This window comes from Chiloscyllium plagiosum, chromosome 6 (assembly GCF_004010195.1).
Source record: "Chiloscyllium plagiosum isolate BGI_BamShark_2017 chromosome 6, ASM401019v2, whole genome shotgun sequence".
Taxonomy (NCBI): domain Eukaryota; kingdom Metazoa; phylum Chordata; class Chondrichthyes; order Orectolobiformes; family Hemiscylliidae; genus Chiloscyllium; species Chiloscyllium plagiosum.
The window spans coordinates 99,097,890-99,114,889 of NC_057715.1; the positions used below are offsets into that span (position 1 = coordinate 99,097,890).

Genomic DNA, 17,000 nt, shown 5'->3' on the forward strand with positions numbered 1-17,000 from the left:
TATAGAGTATGGAAGTCTTACTGCAACTGTACAAGGTGCTGGTGAGGTCACGTCCAGTGTACTGAGTAGGTTTGATCCCCTTATTTAAACAAAGATATTGTTTCATTCGAAACAGTTCACTAGGATGATCCCTAGGGTGAAGGGATGGTCTTGTGAGCAAGCATTAAATAGGTTGGAACTCTCCTTGCTGGAGTCTCAAAGATTAGATTAGATTACTTAATGTGGAAACAGGCCCTTCGGCCCAACAAGTCCACACCGACCCTCCGAAGAGCAACCCACCCAGACCCATTCCCCTACGTTTACCCTTCCACCTAATGTTACGGGCAATTTAGCATGGCCAATTCCCCTGACCTGCATGTCTTTAAACTGTGGGAGGAAACCGGAGCACCCGGCGGGAACCCACGCAGACACTTGGAGAATGTGCAAACTCCACACAGTTGTCCGAGGTGGGAATTGAGCCCGGGTCTCTGGAGCTGTGAGGCCGCAGTGCTAACCACTGTGCCGTCGTGCCGCTCCAAGAATGAGAGGTGATCTCATTGAAACCAGTTCTTAAGGAGCTTGACAGGGTAAATGCTGAGAGAATGTTTGCTCTCCTGAGCGAGTCCAAGACACAAAAGCATATAAAGGGGTGTCTATTTAAGACTGAGATAAGGAGGGACTTCTTCTCTTGGAGGGTTGAATGTCTTTGGAACTCCTTACCAGAGGGCTGTCGGGTCAGTGTCCTTGTGTGTATTTAAGATCGTGATCGATAGTTTCTTGATCAATGGGGGAATTAAGGGTTGCGAGAAAAAGGCATGAAAATGGACATAATGTATATCGTGGCTGACGCAACATTCTATTGAGTGATGGAGCAGGATCAAGGAGCTGAACAGTCTACACCTGTCCCTCATTTTTATGGGGTTATGGTTGTCTTAGGTCTCATGTTACACAGAGCATTAGAGTCTGTGCAATGCATCATGAACAGTGAGTGAGCAGAAACCGTGCATGTATTAATAGGTTAAATATGGCACAAAAAAGAAGAGATGAGAGACTGAACAATATCTGGGTTTGTGTTGACAAGTAGTAAGTAATGTTTGTGTCACAGAAATGCCAAGCAATGACCATTTACAACAAGGTAGAATATAACCATTGCCGCTTCACGTTCAATGCTGTTGTCACCACTGAACCCCCACTAACAACATGCTGGGGTGACCACTGACCACAAACTGAACTAGACTCGCCAGAGGAGGTCACAGGACTGGAACACTGTGGCAAGTAACTCATCTCTTGACTCCTCAAAGCCTGTCCACCATCAACAAGACACAAGTGAGAAGTTCGATGGAATACTCCTCACTTTAATGCTCTGTGTAATATGGTTTTGTTTTTTCTGTTCTTCAGATTCTCAAGTCTTTATCTCCCAGCCGCATTTCTACAATGCTGACCCTGTGCTATGGAAAGCTGTTGATGGACTAAATCCCAATGAGGAAGATCATGCACTCTTCATTGAGATCCATCCTGTGAGTATTGTAGTGAATGATATTTAGTTATACGTTGGGATTAATGATCTGTCTTTCATTTACTTGCCAATTATAAATATCCGCAGTGTCAAGTAACTAATCAGTGATTTTAATTTTCCTTCTGTACCCAGGTTTGTAACTGTACCTTAATCAAGAGTTGAATAATTGAGCAATTCTCTGCAGTAGTTAGTCACATCTTGTCTGTGTTTATGTAATATTTGAGAAATTATAACATAAAGAGAAACAGATGTGGGCCATTCAGCCATTCCGGTCTATTCTATCATTCAATAAAATCATAGCTTTTCTGCAACCTGAGGTACACCACTCTGTGCTGTCCCCATATTTATTTGGTGACGGGTGGATTGGGTGGTGATGGACCGAGAATAAAAGCAGAAGAGGAGAACAACGAACTCTGGATATAAAAGAGTTGGAAAGGTTGTAATACTTGACAGATTGATCTGCATTTGCAACAACAATTGAGGCATCTCTTTGAGCATTCTTGGAAACTTCTGTTCCACATAGCCCTTGCCAAACTGAAGAATGTGGCTGAACATTTTGTAGGTAGATAGGATCTTGAAGAAGGCGTTTGGTATGCTTTCCTTTATTGGTCAGAGTATTGAGTACAGGAGTTGGGATGTCATGTTGTGGCTGTACAGGACATTGGTTAGGCCACTGTTGGAATATTGCGTGAAATTCTGGTTTCCCTGCTATAGGAAGGATGTTGTGAAGCTTGAAAGGGTTTAGAAAAGGTTTACAAGGATGTTGCCAGGGTTTTCCCTGGAGCATCGGAGGCTGACGGGTGACCTTCTAGAGGTTTACAAAATTGAGGGGCATGGATAGGATAAATAGACCTGATGTTTTAGAACATAGAACATTTATAGCGCAGTACAGGCCCTTCGCCCCTCAATGTTGTGCCGACCTGTGAAACCAATCTGAAGTATGTCTATTCTAAACTATTCCATTTTCATCCATATGTTTATCCAATGACCATTTTAAATGCCCTTTAAAGTTGGCAAGTTTGTTCCACGTCCCTACTATTGAGTTAAGAAACTACCTCTGATATCTGTCCTATATCTGTCACGCCTCAATTTGAAGCTATGCCCCCTCGTGTTAGCCATCACCATCTGAGGAAAAAGGTTCTCATTGTCTATCCTATCTCACCCTCTGATTATTTTGTGTTTTAATTAAGTCACCTCTCAACCTTCTTCTCTCGAATGAAAACAGCCTGAAGTCCCTCAGCCTTTCCTCATAAGACCTGCCCTCCATCCCAGGCTATATCCAAGTAAGTCTTCTCTGAATCCTTTCCAAAGCTTCCACATCTTTTCTGTTAGGTGCATTAGTCAGGGGTAAATGTAAGGAAATGGATCTGAGTGGATTGCTCTTTGAAGGGTCGGTGTGGACTTGTTGGGCCAAATGGCCTGTTTCCACACTGTAGGGAATCTAATCTAATCTAACGCACCCAACACTGGGCGATTTAGCTTGACCAATTCACCTGACCTGCACATCTTTTGGAATGTGGAAGGAAACCGGAGCACCCGGAGGAAACCCATGCAGACACGGGGAGAATGTGCAAACACCACACAGACAGTTGCCTCAGGCTGGAATTGAACCCCGGTCCCTAGTGCTGTGAGGCAGCAGTGCTAACCATTGAGCCACCGTGCCATCCCTCTGGTCTCTCTGTTCATCTACACTATCAAGAATCTTACTATTAGCCTAGTACTCTGTATTCCAAAGTGAATCACCTCACACGTTTCCACATTAAACTCCATTTGCCACCTCAGTCCAGCTCTGCAGCTTATCTATGTCCCTGTGTAACCTGCAACATCCTTCAGCACTATCCACAACTCCACTGACTGTATTGTCGTCTACAAATTTACTAACCCATCCTCTACACCCTCATCCAGGTCATTTATAAAAATGACAAACCGCAGTGGCCCCAAAACAGATCCTTGCTGTACACCATTAGTAACTGAACTCCAGGATGAACATATCCCATCAACCACCATCCTTTCTGTTCTTGCAGCTAGCCAATTTCTGATCCAAACCGCTAAATCACCCTCCATCCCATGCCTCCGTATTTTGTGCAATCCATGGGGAACCTTATCACATGCCTTACTGAAATCCATATGCACCACATAAACCACATTACCTTGATCCACCTGTTTGGTCACCTTCTCAAAGAACTCAATAAGATTAGTGAGGCACATCCTCCCCTTCACAAAACCCATGTTGACGATCCCTGACTGACTTATTCCTTTCTAGATGATTCTCAATCCTATCTCTTATAACCTTTTCCAACACTTTACCCACAATTGAAGTAAGGCTTACGGGTCTATAATTACCAGGGTTGTCTCTACTCACCACCTTGAACCAGGGGACAAAATTTGCTATTCTCCAGTCTTCTGTCACTATTCCTGTGGATAATAACAACATAAAAATCAAAGCCAAAGACTCTGCAATCTCCTCCCTGGTTTCCTAGAGAATCCTAGGATAAATCCCATATGGTCCAGGGGACTTAGCAATTCTGGAAAGTATAAAAATAGTTAACATCTCCTCCTTGTGAACCTTAATCCTATCTCGTCTAGTAGCTTGTATCTCAGTATTGTCCTCAATAGCATTGTTTATTTTCTGGTGTGAATACTGACGAAAAACACTCATTTAGCGCTTCCCCAATCTTCTCCAACTCCAGTACAACTTCCCACTACTATCCTTGATTGGCCCTAATCTTTCTCTAGTCATTCTTTTATTTCCGATAAAGTTTTAGGATTTTCCATGATCCTATCTGCCAATGTCTTCTCATGTCTCCTCCTGGCACTACTTAGCGCTCTCTTTAGGTCATTCCTGGCTAACTTGTAACTCTCACATCTCATCCTAACATAAGCCACCTTCTTTCTCCTGACAAGAGAATTATCTTGGAGTCATAGAGACGTACAGCCCGAAAACAAACTCTTTTGGTCCAACTCGTCCATGCTGACCAGATATCCCAACCCAATCTATTCCCTGCTCCAGCACCTGGCCCATATCCCTCCAAACCCTTCCTATTCTTATACCCATTCAGATGCCTTTTAAATGTTGTAATTGTACCGGCCTCCACCACTTCCTCTGGCAGCCCATTCTACATGCACCACCCTCTGTGTGAAAAAAGTTGCCCCTTAGGTGTCTCTTATATTTTCCTGTCTCTCCCTAAACCTACGTCCTCTCTAGTTCTGGACTCCCCCACCCCAGGGAAAAGACCTTGTCTATTTACCCTAGCCATGCTCCTCATGATTTTATAAACCTCTATAAGGTCACCCCTCTGGCAAACCATAGTTCCCTCACTTGACCACTTCGTCCCTGTTTGACAGGTACATACTTATCAAGGACACACAGTAGCTGTTCATTGAATAAGCTCTACATTTCAATTGTGCCAATCCCTCCAGTTTCCTTCCCTATCGTATGTATCCTAAATCTTGCCTAATTGCATCATAATTGCCTTTTCCCCCAGCTATAACACTTGCCCAGCGGTATATACCTATCCCTTTCCATCGCTAAAGTAAACGTAACTGAATTGTGGTCACTCATCCAAAGTGCTCACCTACCTCCAAATCTAACACCTGGCCTGGTTCATTATCCAGTACCAAATCCAATGTGGCCTCACCCCTTGTTCGCATGTCTACATACTCTGTCAGGAAGCTCTCCTGCATACATTGGACAAAATCTGATCCATCTAAAGTTCTTCAACTATGGTATTTCCATTCCATATTTGGAAAGTTGAAGTCCCCCATAACAACTACCATGTTACTCTAGCTCCTATCCAGAATGATCTTTGCTATCCTTTCCTCTACATCGCTGGAACTATTTGGAGTCCTATTTAAAAAAAACTCCTAACAGGGTGACTTCTCCTTTCCTGTCTCAGTCCATATATCCCAGTAGGCTACGACTCAAGCATCCTTTCTGCCACTGTAATACTGTCCTTAACTAACAATGCCGCACCTTCCCCTCTTTTACCATCTTCTCTGTTCTTACTGAAACATCTAAATCCCAGAATCTGCAACAACCATTCCTGTCCCAGCTCTATCCATGTCTCTGAAATGGCCACAACATTGAAATCACAGATACCAACCCATGCTGCAAGTTCATCCACCTCATTCCGAATGCTCCTGGTGTTGAAATAGGCACACTTCAAAACCACCCTCCTGCTTGCCGGTGAACTCCTAGTGACCTTGAAACCTCATTTCTGACCTCCCTATTCTTAACCTCCTGGACACTGGAGCTACAATTTAGGTTCCTAACCCCACCCCACCACTGAATTAGTTTAAAACCTTCCAAAGAGCATTAGCAAATTTCACACGCCAGGATTTTGGTACCCCTCTGGTTCAGGTGAAGACTATCCAGTTTGTAGAGGTCCGACCTGCCCAGAAAGAGCCCTAATTATCCAGGAATCCAAAACCCTCCATCCCTGTAGCCATGTGTTCAACTCCTCTCTCTCCCTATTCCTCACCTCGCTAGCAAATGGCACGGGCAACAGACCAAAGACAACAATTCTGTTTGTTCTAGCTCTAAGCTTCCACCCTAGCTCCCTGAATTTCTGCCTTAAATCCCCATCTCTCTTCCTACCTATGACGTTGGTGCCTATGTGGACCATGACTTGGGGCTGCTCCATCCTTCTCCCCGCCCCCTCCAGCAAGAATCCCAAATACACGATCAGAGACATCATGAACCCTGGCTCCTGTGAGGCAAGACTCCTCCCCCAACTATGGAGTCCCCAATGACTTATGCTCTGCTCCTGTTCTCCCCCCGCGGAACAGGGACAGGCTCTGTGCCAGAGACCCGTACACCATGGCTCACCCCTAGTAAGTCATCCTCCCACCACCACCACCCCTCAACAGTCTTTAAAACGGTGTACTATTTGTTGAGGGGAACAGCCACAGGGATCCCTGCACTGCCTGCCGGTTCCCTTTCTGTCCACTGACTGTAATCCATCTGCCTCTTTCTTGTACCTGAGGTGTGACTTTCCGGGTTGGAGAGGGCAGGAACAGGGAGATAATGGACTTGAATGTGTGGCTGAGGAACTGGTGCGGGAAGCAAGGAATTCTTGGATCACTGGGGTATGTTTTGTGGTGAGGATAAATTATACGAGAGGGACAGGTTGCACCTTAGTGGTGGTGGGGGGCGGGGGGGGGAACCAGCATTCTGGCAGGCAGGTTGGCCACTGCAACACAGGTGTGTTTAAACTAAGTAGGTGGGGGGGGGAGGGGACAGACTGGAAATTCAAGAAGGAAATTAAAGGGAAAGTGAGAATAAGAGAAGTTAAGAAAGACAACAGAATCAATGGAGCAGAAAACTCAAGGGATCATACAGTATGGTCAAGTGAAATAGGGTTTGATAGGGTGAGGGGAGTAACAAATTAAAAATATTATATATGAATGCACGAAGCATATGAAATATGGCATATTAGCTTGAGGCTCAGTTGGAAATTGGCATGTATGGTTTTTGTGGGGATAACAGACATGGCTTCAAGTGGACAGGGCCTGGGAAATGAGTATTCAAGGCTATCCGTGCTATTGAAAGGACAGACAGACAGACTGGGTGGGTGGCCCTATTGATGAGGAATGATATTCAGTCCCTTGGGAGGGGGAACACAGAATCAGGAGATGTAGAGTCAGTATGGATAGAGCTGAAAAATTCTAAGGGTAGAAAGACCCAAATGGGAGTTATCTACAGGCCCCTGAACAGTAGTCTGGATGTAGGGTGTAAGTTGAATAAGTAGTAGAAATTGGCCTGTCGCAAAAGTATTGCTACAGTTGTTATGTGGGATTTCAACATGCAGGTAGACTGGGAGAATCAGGATGGTACTGGACCCCAAGAAAGGGAGCTTGTGGAGTGCCTCCGAGATGGATTCTTAGAACACCTTGTACTGGATCCTACCAGGGAGAAGGCAATTCTGGATCTGGTGTTGTACAACAAGCTGGAGTTATTTGGAGATAGTTACCATAATATGAGTTTTAATCTGCAATTTGAGAGGGAGAAGGGAGAATCGCAACTGTCAGTATTGCAGTTGAACAAAGGAACTATGGAGCTATGAAGGAGGAGCTGGCCAAAGTTCAATGGTTCAATGCCCTTGCGGGGATGGCAGTGGAACAACAATGGCAGGTATTTCTGGATATAATGCAGAAGGTGCAGGATCAGCTCATTCCAAAGAGGAAGAAAGATCCTAAGGAGAGGCAGGGGCGGCCGTGGCTGACGAGGGAAGTAAAGGACTGTATAAAGATAAGAGAAGTACAAAATAGCAAAGATAAGCGGGAAGCTGGAGGACTGGGAAACGTTTAAAGAGCAACAGAGGATAACTAAAAAGGCAATACACTGAGAAAAAATGAGGTACAAAGGCAAACTGGCCAAAAATATAAAGGAGGATAGTAAAGGCTTTTTTAGGGATGTGAAAAGAAAAAAATAAATGAAGACTAAAATTGGGCCCTTGAAGACAGAAACAGGTGAATTTATTACTGGGTACAAGGAATTGGCAGAATAGGGTTGTATAGGTACTTTGGACCTGTCTTCACTGGGGGAGATACAAGCAAGCTCCCAGATGTAATAGTGGCTGAAGGACCGAGGGTAATGGATGAACTGAAGGGAATTTATATTAGGCAGAAATTGGTGTTGGAGAGACTGTTAAGTCTGAAGGCTAATAAGTCCCCAGGATCTGATGGTCTGCATCCCAGCGTACTTAAGGAAGTGGCTCTAGAAATCATGGATGTGTTGGTAATCATTTTCCAATGTTCTATAGATTCAGGATCAGTTCTTGCCAATTGGAGGGTGGCTAATGTTGTCCCACTTTTCAAGAAAGAAGGGAGAGAGAAAACTGGGAATTTTAGCCTGACATCCGTGGTGGGAAGGATGCTGTAGTCAATTATAAAAGATGAAATTATGATTCATTTGGATAGCAGTAACAGGATAGGTCAGAGCATGGATTTACGAAAGGGAAAGCGTGCTTGACTAATCTTCTGGAATTTTTTGAGGATGTAACGATGAAAGTGGACAAGAGAGAGCCAGTGGATATAGTGTACCTGGACTTTCAGAAAGCCTTTGATAAAGTCCCACATAGGAGATTTAGTGAGCAAAATTAGGGTGCATGGTATTGGGGGAAAAATACTGACTTGGATTGAAAATTGGCTGGCTGACAGGGAGCAAAGTGTAGTGGTTCACTGGTCCCTTTCAGAATGGCAGGCGGTGACCAGTGAGGTACCACAAGGTTTGGTGCTGGGACCACAGCTATTTACAATATACATCCATGATATAGATGAAGGTATTAAACATAATAGCATATTTGCTGATGAGACAAAGCTGGGTGACAGGGTGAAATGTGAGGAGGATGTTAGGAGATTACAGGGTGACTCTGACAGGTTAGGTGAGTGGACGGATGCATGGCAGATGCAGTTTAATGTGGATAAATGTATGGTTATCCACTTTGGTGACAAGAACAGGAAGGCAGATTACTATCTAAATGGAGTCAAGTTAGGCAAAGGGGAATTACAACAAGATTTAGGTGTTCTTGTACATCAAGGCAAAAGTGAGACTGCTGGTGCTGGAAACCAGAGTTTAGATCAGAATGGTGCTGGAAAAGCACAGCAGGTCAGGCAGCATCCGAGGAGCAGGAAAATCGATGTTTCGGGCAAAAGCCCTTCATTCTATGTTCCTGCTCTATTCCTGATGAAGGGCTTTTGCCTGAAATGTACAAGAACAGGAAAATCGACATCAGTCAATGAAAGCAAGCATGCAGGTACAGCAGGCAGTGAAGAAAGCTTATAGCATGCTTGCCTTCATAACAAGAGGAATTGAGTATAGGAGCAAAGAGGTCCTTCTGCAGCTGTGCAGGGCCTGGTGAGGCCACACCTGGAGTATTGTGTTCAGTTTTGGTCTCCAAATTTGAGTAAGGACATTCTGCCTATTGAGGGAGTGCAGCGTAGGTTCATGAGGTCAATTCCCAGAATGGCGGGACTATCATATGTTGAAAGCTTGGAGTGACTGGGCTTGCATACATTGGATTTAGAAGGCTGAGAGGGGATCTGATCGAAGCGAATAGGATTATTAATGGATTGGACACTCTGGAAGCAGGAAACATGTTTCCACTGATGGGTGAGTCCAGAACCAGAGGACATGGTTTAAAAATAAGGGATTAGATTAGATTAGATTACAGTGTGGAAACAGGCCCTTCAGCCCAACAAATCCACACCGACCCGCCGAAGCGCAACCCACCCATGCCCCTACATTTACCCCTTACCTAACACTACGGGCAATTTTGCATGGCAATTCACCTGACCTGCACATCTTTGGACGGTGGGAGGAAACCGGAGCACCTGGAGGAAACCCATGCAGACACGGGGAGAACGTGCAAACTCCACACAGTCAGTCGCCTGAGGTGGAAATTTAACCCGGGTCTCTGGCGCTGTGAGGCAGCAGTGCTAACCACTGTGCCACCGTGCCGCCCAAAGTGGATAGGCCACTTAGAACAGGGTTGAGGAGAAACTTCTTCATCCAAAGTGGTGGATATATGGAATAGTCTGCCCCAGAAGGCAGTGAAGCCAAGTCTCTGGATACTTTCAAGAAAGTGATGGCTAGAGCTCTTAAAGATAGTGGAATCAAGAGTTATGGGAGTAAGGCAGGAACAGGATACTGATTGTGGATGATCAGCTATGATCATAATGAATGATGGTGCTGGCTTGAAGGGCCAAATGGCCTACTGCTGCACCTATTGTCTATTGTCTACCTCCCTGTAACTCCTCTCAATAACCCCTTCTGTGTCCTGAATGATCCGAAGTTCCTCCAGCTCCAGTTTCCTAACACTGTTTTCGAGGAGCTGGAGTTAGGTGCACTTCCCACAGACGCAGTTAGCAGGAACACAAGTGGTGACCCTACCTCCCACATTCTGCAGGAGGAATAGTTAACTTCCCTAACTTCCATTCCCACTATTCTGAATTCCCAAAGGGACTGTAGAAAAATTTTAAAAAATTAGTTACCTCGCCAATGCGGCGCACAGAACCTTTTTTTTTGGGTAGAGGAAGAGGATGGTGGGAGACACTAGCCAGTTTTGGGTAAAGCAACCGCCCAAATATAAAGCCTAACTTACCCAGCAGGCCAGTGTCTGCTCCTGCTTGGTGTGCGCTTGCCTATTCGTGTAGTAAGTTTTTAAATTAGTAATTCACCTTCCCAGAAGCCCCTAGTCTACGCTCTGACTCTTTCTCCTGCTGAAACAAAACACTTCTCTGGTGTGGGGGAATCCAGAACTAGAGGGTGAGAGGGGAAAGATTTTAAAAGGGATTGAAGGGGCAACTTTTTCATGCAGAGGGTAGTGTGTGTATGGGATGAGCTGCCAGAGGAAGTGGTGGAGGCTGGTACAAAATTACAACATCTGGATGGGTATATGAATAGGAGGGATATGGGCCGGGTGCTGGCAGGTGGGACTAGTTTAAACATGGACAGGTTGGACTGAAAGGTCTGTTTCCCTGCGGTCCAATTCCGACTTTATCTCAAACTACAATCTGATTTCAAAACTGAAAAGATCTACAATTGACATGTTTTTGTTTTAGTTCAGTAGCTGCACGGGAGATGCAGCAAACAAAGGAGACCATTATGTTACATTCAGTTATTCAATCGTGTGAGCAGAAGAGATCCATGTAAGCTACTGGAAAAAAGTGACTTCCTGCTGAAGCTGCTCAATATGATCCCTTTCCAGAAGGAGATGATGGGCACGGTCAGCAATAACCTTTAACATCTGCAGTGGAGGGTGAACAGTGTTGTGTTCTGGCACTGAAATTATGGCATATTTTTCTCTTTGCTGCTGTCATGTGTCACTTACAGACCAGAATGGACAGAAAGCTGTTCACTCCTCACCTGAGATCCATGTCAAAGGTGCTCAGAGCCCTTGACACGGAGTGGTTCTACGCTGACGATGCTACACTAACATTCCACACTGAGAAACAGCTGCAGCAGCAAATGGACAGACTCTCTCTCTCTCTCACGCTGAGAAAGGGTTTGGTTTGACCATCAGCTTCAGGAAGGCAAAGGTCATGCTCCAGGATGTTGCCATTATGTCATCTGTCAGCATTGACAATGTGACCCTGGAGAGTGTCAATAGTTTCCCATCGCTCCACAATCACCAGCAATCTGTCACTTGATGCTGAAATCTCACTCCCATCACAAACACTGCAGCTGCTGTGCCTGAGCTGAGTGAGTGTGTGTGTGAGAGAGAGAGAGAGAGAGAGAGAGAGAGTAACAACAACAGAGACTGCAGAGAACATAACACAGTTTACCAAATCTGTGTCCTCCATGCACTCCTATACAGTGCTGAGACCTGGACAGTATCTGCTCAGCAGGACAAAAGACCAAACAGCTTTTACCTTCACTTTCTCCAACTTATCCTCAGCTTTACTTGACAGGACAAGGTCACCAACTCACAGGGTCCTGGATCGTGATAATTCCATCAGCGTACACTCATTGCTAAACCAGTGCTGGCTCGACCCTGATCATAGGAGGAGGGATGGCAGGTGGTTACCCAAAAGCCTTCTGTATGGGGGACTGGCCTCAGGGTCACCACCTCCTTCACCCCCATATCCCTACCACAGGGACTGACAGCCATGACCTCTGGAGGCCAACTGTTTGGAAATGGTTTGGAGGAGATGAGGAGAAATGGAGAGCTCAGCTGGCCAAGAAGAGGCCCAGATATTAGTGCAGATTGTCAGCCATTGATGCTCTGTCCCGGCCCCATACTTGAGCAGGTACATTTTGAACATGCGCGCGCGCACACAATCACGCATATACACACACGTGCACACACAGATATACACACGTATCTGCTTGGGTGTATGTGTTTGTTGGAACATTGCTGCAAGGCCAGGTCAAAAATGTTAGCACGAGAGCAAGATACATTGGTCAAATGACAAGTAACTAAGAGATCAGGGTCATTCCTATGGACAGAGCAGAGGTGTTCCACAATGCAGTCACCCTCGTCTGTGTGTAGCCTTTCTGATAGAAAGGAGGTAGTGAATTCAGTCAACAAATTATTGTCTAACAAGACAGAGGTCAACCACAAAATAAAGTTTGCTTTCAGTATTTCAGTTCCTGCTTTCTGAATACAGACTAAACCGAGAAACCATCAGGGGTGCAGCATTGAGCTGACCTAGTTTCAAACCGGAAATGCAATTTGAGGACCTTTGTGATAGAATTGATTAAGGTCTTCATTCTGCTAGCTTTCTGCACAAATTACAACTCCCTGGAGAGAGTCAGTTAGTGGCGAAAAAGCCTGCTATACCTGCATTTCATCAAAGCCACACCTACATTTGACAGCTCAGAAATTTCAATAGAAATTTAAATTCTCCAACAGAGCCAGCGGCAACCCATCAAGTGGAGGATTCTTGCTGTGAGGCCCTGAGTCATCAGTCTCTGAGTGCAACGATAATTACGTAGTATGGGCTGTTACAGGATTAGTGTAATTAGGATGGGATTGTAAGTGTGAGGGGGTTAGAATGAGGGGTAATGACAGGGTGGGATGGTTGCTGTGTGAAGGCTTGTTAGGGTGCAGTTAGTTGGGGGTTGGTATGGTGTGGTTGTTAGGGTTTGTTTAGTCGGGGGTTGTTAGGTGGGCGTTGTTAGGGTTCGGTTGTTAGGTGGGGGTTGTTAGGGAGCGGTTGTAGGTACTGGCTGGGATGGTGTGAGAAGAAGAAATGGAGAGCTTGGGGGCTTTCATCATTGCAGATAGATGTGTACGGCGACTGGATGTCCATGGTGAAGATAAGGCATAGGGGGCCGGGGAAATAAAAGTCTTTATAAATATTTATTTATGTAATATTTACATACATATATTTGACCTGTGCATGCAAATACCAACGGTACCTCATGCAGCTCTCAACCTTATCTTTCTGCTGTTGCCTCAGTTTCTTAGAAGTAGGTGTCGCATACAGTTATAGTATAACTCCCCCAAATTCAATAGCGGCCATAATTTGGTTTCCTTTTGTTGTTTATTATTTTATGATATATTTCCCTCCCCTCCCCTATCAGCGTTCTGAAAAGACCACTCCCTCCGTGACTCCCTCGTCAGGTCCACACCCCGGGAGAAACCCAACCTCCACTCCCGGCACTTTCCCCTGCAACCGCAAGAAATGCAAAACTTGCGCCCACACCTCCCCCCTTACTTCCCTCCAAGGCCCCAAGGGGTCCTTCCATATCCGCCACAAATTCACCTGCACCTCCACACACATCTTCTATTGCATCCACTGCACCCGATGTGGCCTCCTCTATATTGGGGAGACAGGCCGCCTACTTGCGGAACGTTTCAGAGAACACCTCTGGGACACCCGGACCAACCAACCCAACCGCCCTGTGGTCAACACTTCAACTCCCCCTCCCACTCCACCAAGGACATGCAGGTCCTTGGACGACTCCATCGCCAGACAGTAGCAACGTTTCGGGCATAAGCCCTTCTTCAGGAAAAGAGCAGAGGCCCAAAACAGAGCCCTTTGGGACCCCACTCAACACTGACCTCCAGGCAGAATACTTTCCATCTAAAACCCCTCTGCCTTCTGTCAGCCAGCCAATTCTGAATCCAGATAGCCAAATCTCCCTGTATCCCATACTTGCTGACTTTATGAATGAGCCTACTATGGGGAACCCTACCAAGTGGAGAAAGTGAGGTCTGGAGATCAGAGCTGAAAATGTGTTGCTGGAAAAGCGCAGCAGGTTAGGCAGCATCCAGGGAACAGGAGAATCGACGTTTCGGGCATAAGCCTGAAGAAGGTAGGGAGGAGGGACTTGGGGGAGGGGCGTTAGAAATGCGATAGGTGGGAGGTGGTCAAGGTGAGGGTGATAGGCCGGAGTGGGGTGGGGGCGGAGAGGTCAGGAAGAAGATTGCAGGTTAGGAAGGCGGTGCTGAGTTCGAGGGATTTGACTGAGACAAGGTGGGGGGAGGGGAAATGAGGAAACTGGAGAAATCTGAGTTCAAACCCTACCAAGTGCCTTGCTGGAGTCCATATACATCACATTCACTGCTCTACTGTCGTCAACCTGTCTCGTCACCTCCTCAAATAACTCAATAAACTTTGTGAGGCGTGACCTGCCCCTCACAAAGCCATGCTGACTGCTTTTAATCATGCTATGCTTTTCCAAATAATCATAAATCCTATCCCTCAGAATTCTTTCCAAAACCTTGCTAACCACAGACGTAAGACTCGCTGGTCTGTGATTGCCAGGGATTTTCCTATTACACTTCTTGAAAAGAGGGACAACATTCGCCTCCTTCCAATCCTCCGGTACAACTCCCATGGAGAGTGAGGAGGCAAAGATCTTCACCAGTGGCTTAGCAACCTCCTTTCTCACTTCCCGGAGCAGCCTGGGATAAATCTGGTCTGGCCCTGGGGACTTATCAATCTTAATGTTTTCCAAAATTTCCAGTATATCAACTTCATCAATCTTGATCTGTTCAAACCTGTATCTCAGCTCCTCAAAGTTCTCATTCACAACAAGGTCACTTTCCTTAGTGAAAATCAATACAAAAAACTCATAGGGCTTCCCCTATCTGCTTAGGCTCCACGCACAAGTTCTCTACCCTATCCCTGACCGGCCCGACTTCTCCCTGACCATTCTCAGAGTACACGTCTCTTCTCTGACTCTGACTGTATATGTGGATTGGCTGAATGACCTATTCCTGTTGTGTATTTTATATGTAATTGGAGTTTGAAGTCACTTTTTAGTTTGAAGATCATTCGAGCAGCAGATACCAGGATTCCGGTTTTCAACATTTGGATGAGCCATGTGTTCCTGCTAATTAAAACTGTACACTTTTTGAGTAACAGCTTTAACACATTTATCAGTTTATAATATGATCTATGTCTTTCTTTCAGTTAACTGGAATCCCTTTGAATGTCTCCATCAAATTGCAACTAAATCTGTTTGTGAAGGCAGTGCAAGGAATATCGTGAGTACCTGTATAAAACATGACCATCAATGCTTCCTCACTCTGGCAGACAACCCAGCAGGCCTCCACTTAAACAGCAGATATTGTTCACCACCTCAACTAGGATAGGGGTAAAATCCACACAGTCTGAGTCACCATTCAGTTGCTGGGGCTGAGCTTTCAGATTCAAAGCCTTTTTCAAGCTCCTGCTCAGGATGGTGTCGTGCATTGCTAGAGAGGCAGACAGTTGTATGTATTCTTAATTACACTTTTTGTATCTTCTATTTCAAGGGAAACTGGAAAAATCAAGCCTGTGCTGTTGCCATTGCTTTGGTTTGATGAGGTGAGATCATAAAACTGTACTTTTACAATGGAATGTCTTATCTGATGTTTATAAAGGTGGGAAAGGGGTTGGAATCTACACAAGCTCCCCACATTAAATCTGGTTAAACTTCATTTCACTGGGTTGAATCTTGCTGAGGTGGGCGAGGGCTTTGGAGTGTTGCGTGGGGTTTTGTTGCTGTGGGTCACTTGACAGTTTTTCAGATTTTGAAGAAATAGCAGAAATAGAAACAAATAGATGGTTTTAATTGAAGCCATTTGCAAATATTATTCCCTTGAAAATCTCTAAAAATTCTGAAATAGTTTGTGTTTGGGTGTAAAAACAGACAGCTGGCTCCATGTCCTGCTTGTAGATACTACACCTCATCTCCATGTCCTGCTTGTAGATACTACACCTCATCTCCTTCAGTGGGAGGCCATTCAGCCTATTGTGCCTGCAGCAGCTCTTGAAACGAGCATCATTGGCATTTGGTAATCTCCTGCTTTTCCCCATATCTTTCCTCGACACTGTTTTATCCAAACAATCATCTAATGCCCTCTTGAGTACCTCAATTGAACCTGCCTCTGCCTTTTTCTAATCAGTGCATTCCTTACCTCAACTCATTGTGTGAAAACTGTTTTTCTCACTTCACCCTTTGTTCCATTTAAACATCACTTTAAATCACTGCCTTTTTGTTTTTGGAGTGGGAACAGCTTCTCCTTATCTACTCTGACCAGTCCTATTGTGATTTTTGAAATGCTGTATCAAATCTCCTCTCAGCTGCCGACACTCCGGGGAGAACAGTCCCAACTTCTTCAATGTATTCTCATCCCTGGAACCTCTTTTGTAAATCATGCTACGTTCTCTCCAGTGCATTCATCTCGATCTTGTAACGTGGTGCCCAACTCTCAACACAATACTCCACTCTTTGAAGTAATGCAAATTTAATCTTTTTTGTCATTTTTGTTTTTTAGACAGGATACATCGATGGTGCACCTCTGCAAACTTTCTATAATTTCCTGGTGTTGGTGCCGACTATTTTGGAATACTTGCAGTACGTCCTGATTGCTGTTGGCTGCCTTTTGGTGTTAGTTGCTATAGTTCTTGAAATTGCTTGTTGGAAAAAGCAGGTAAGATCCGAAAATTATTGATGGAAGTATAAATGAGAGGCACATAAACACCAAATGAAACACCTTGTTTATAGTGCTCTGGGTTAAAGATAAATTGAAAACATGCCAGGAATATGAAAATAATCAAAGTA

General features: G+C 45.1%; 1 long non-coding RNA gene across 1 annotated transcript; it reads left to right on the forward strand.

Moving 5' to 3' along the window:
• Nucleotides 1–1,360: 1,360 nt before the first annotated feature.
• On the forward strand, nucleotides 1,361–16,957 carry LOC122550875. Its single transcript, XR_006311966.1, has 4 exons — nucleotides 1,361–1,496; nucleotides 15,365–15,438; nucleotides 15,709–15,760; nucleotides 16,714–16,957. It is a non-coding gene; the product is annotated as an uncharacterized LOC122550875 (long non-coding RNA).
• Nucleotides 16,958–17,000: the final 43 nt, after the last annotated feature.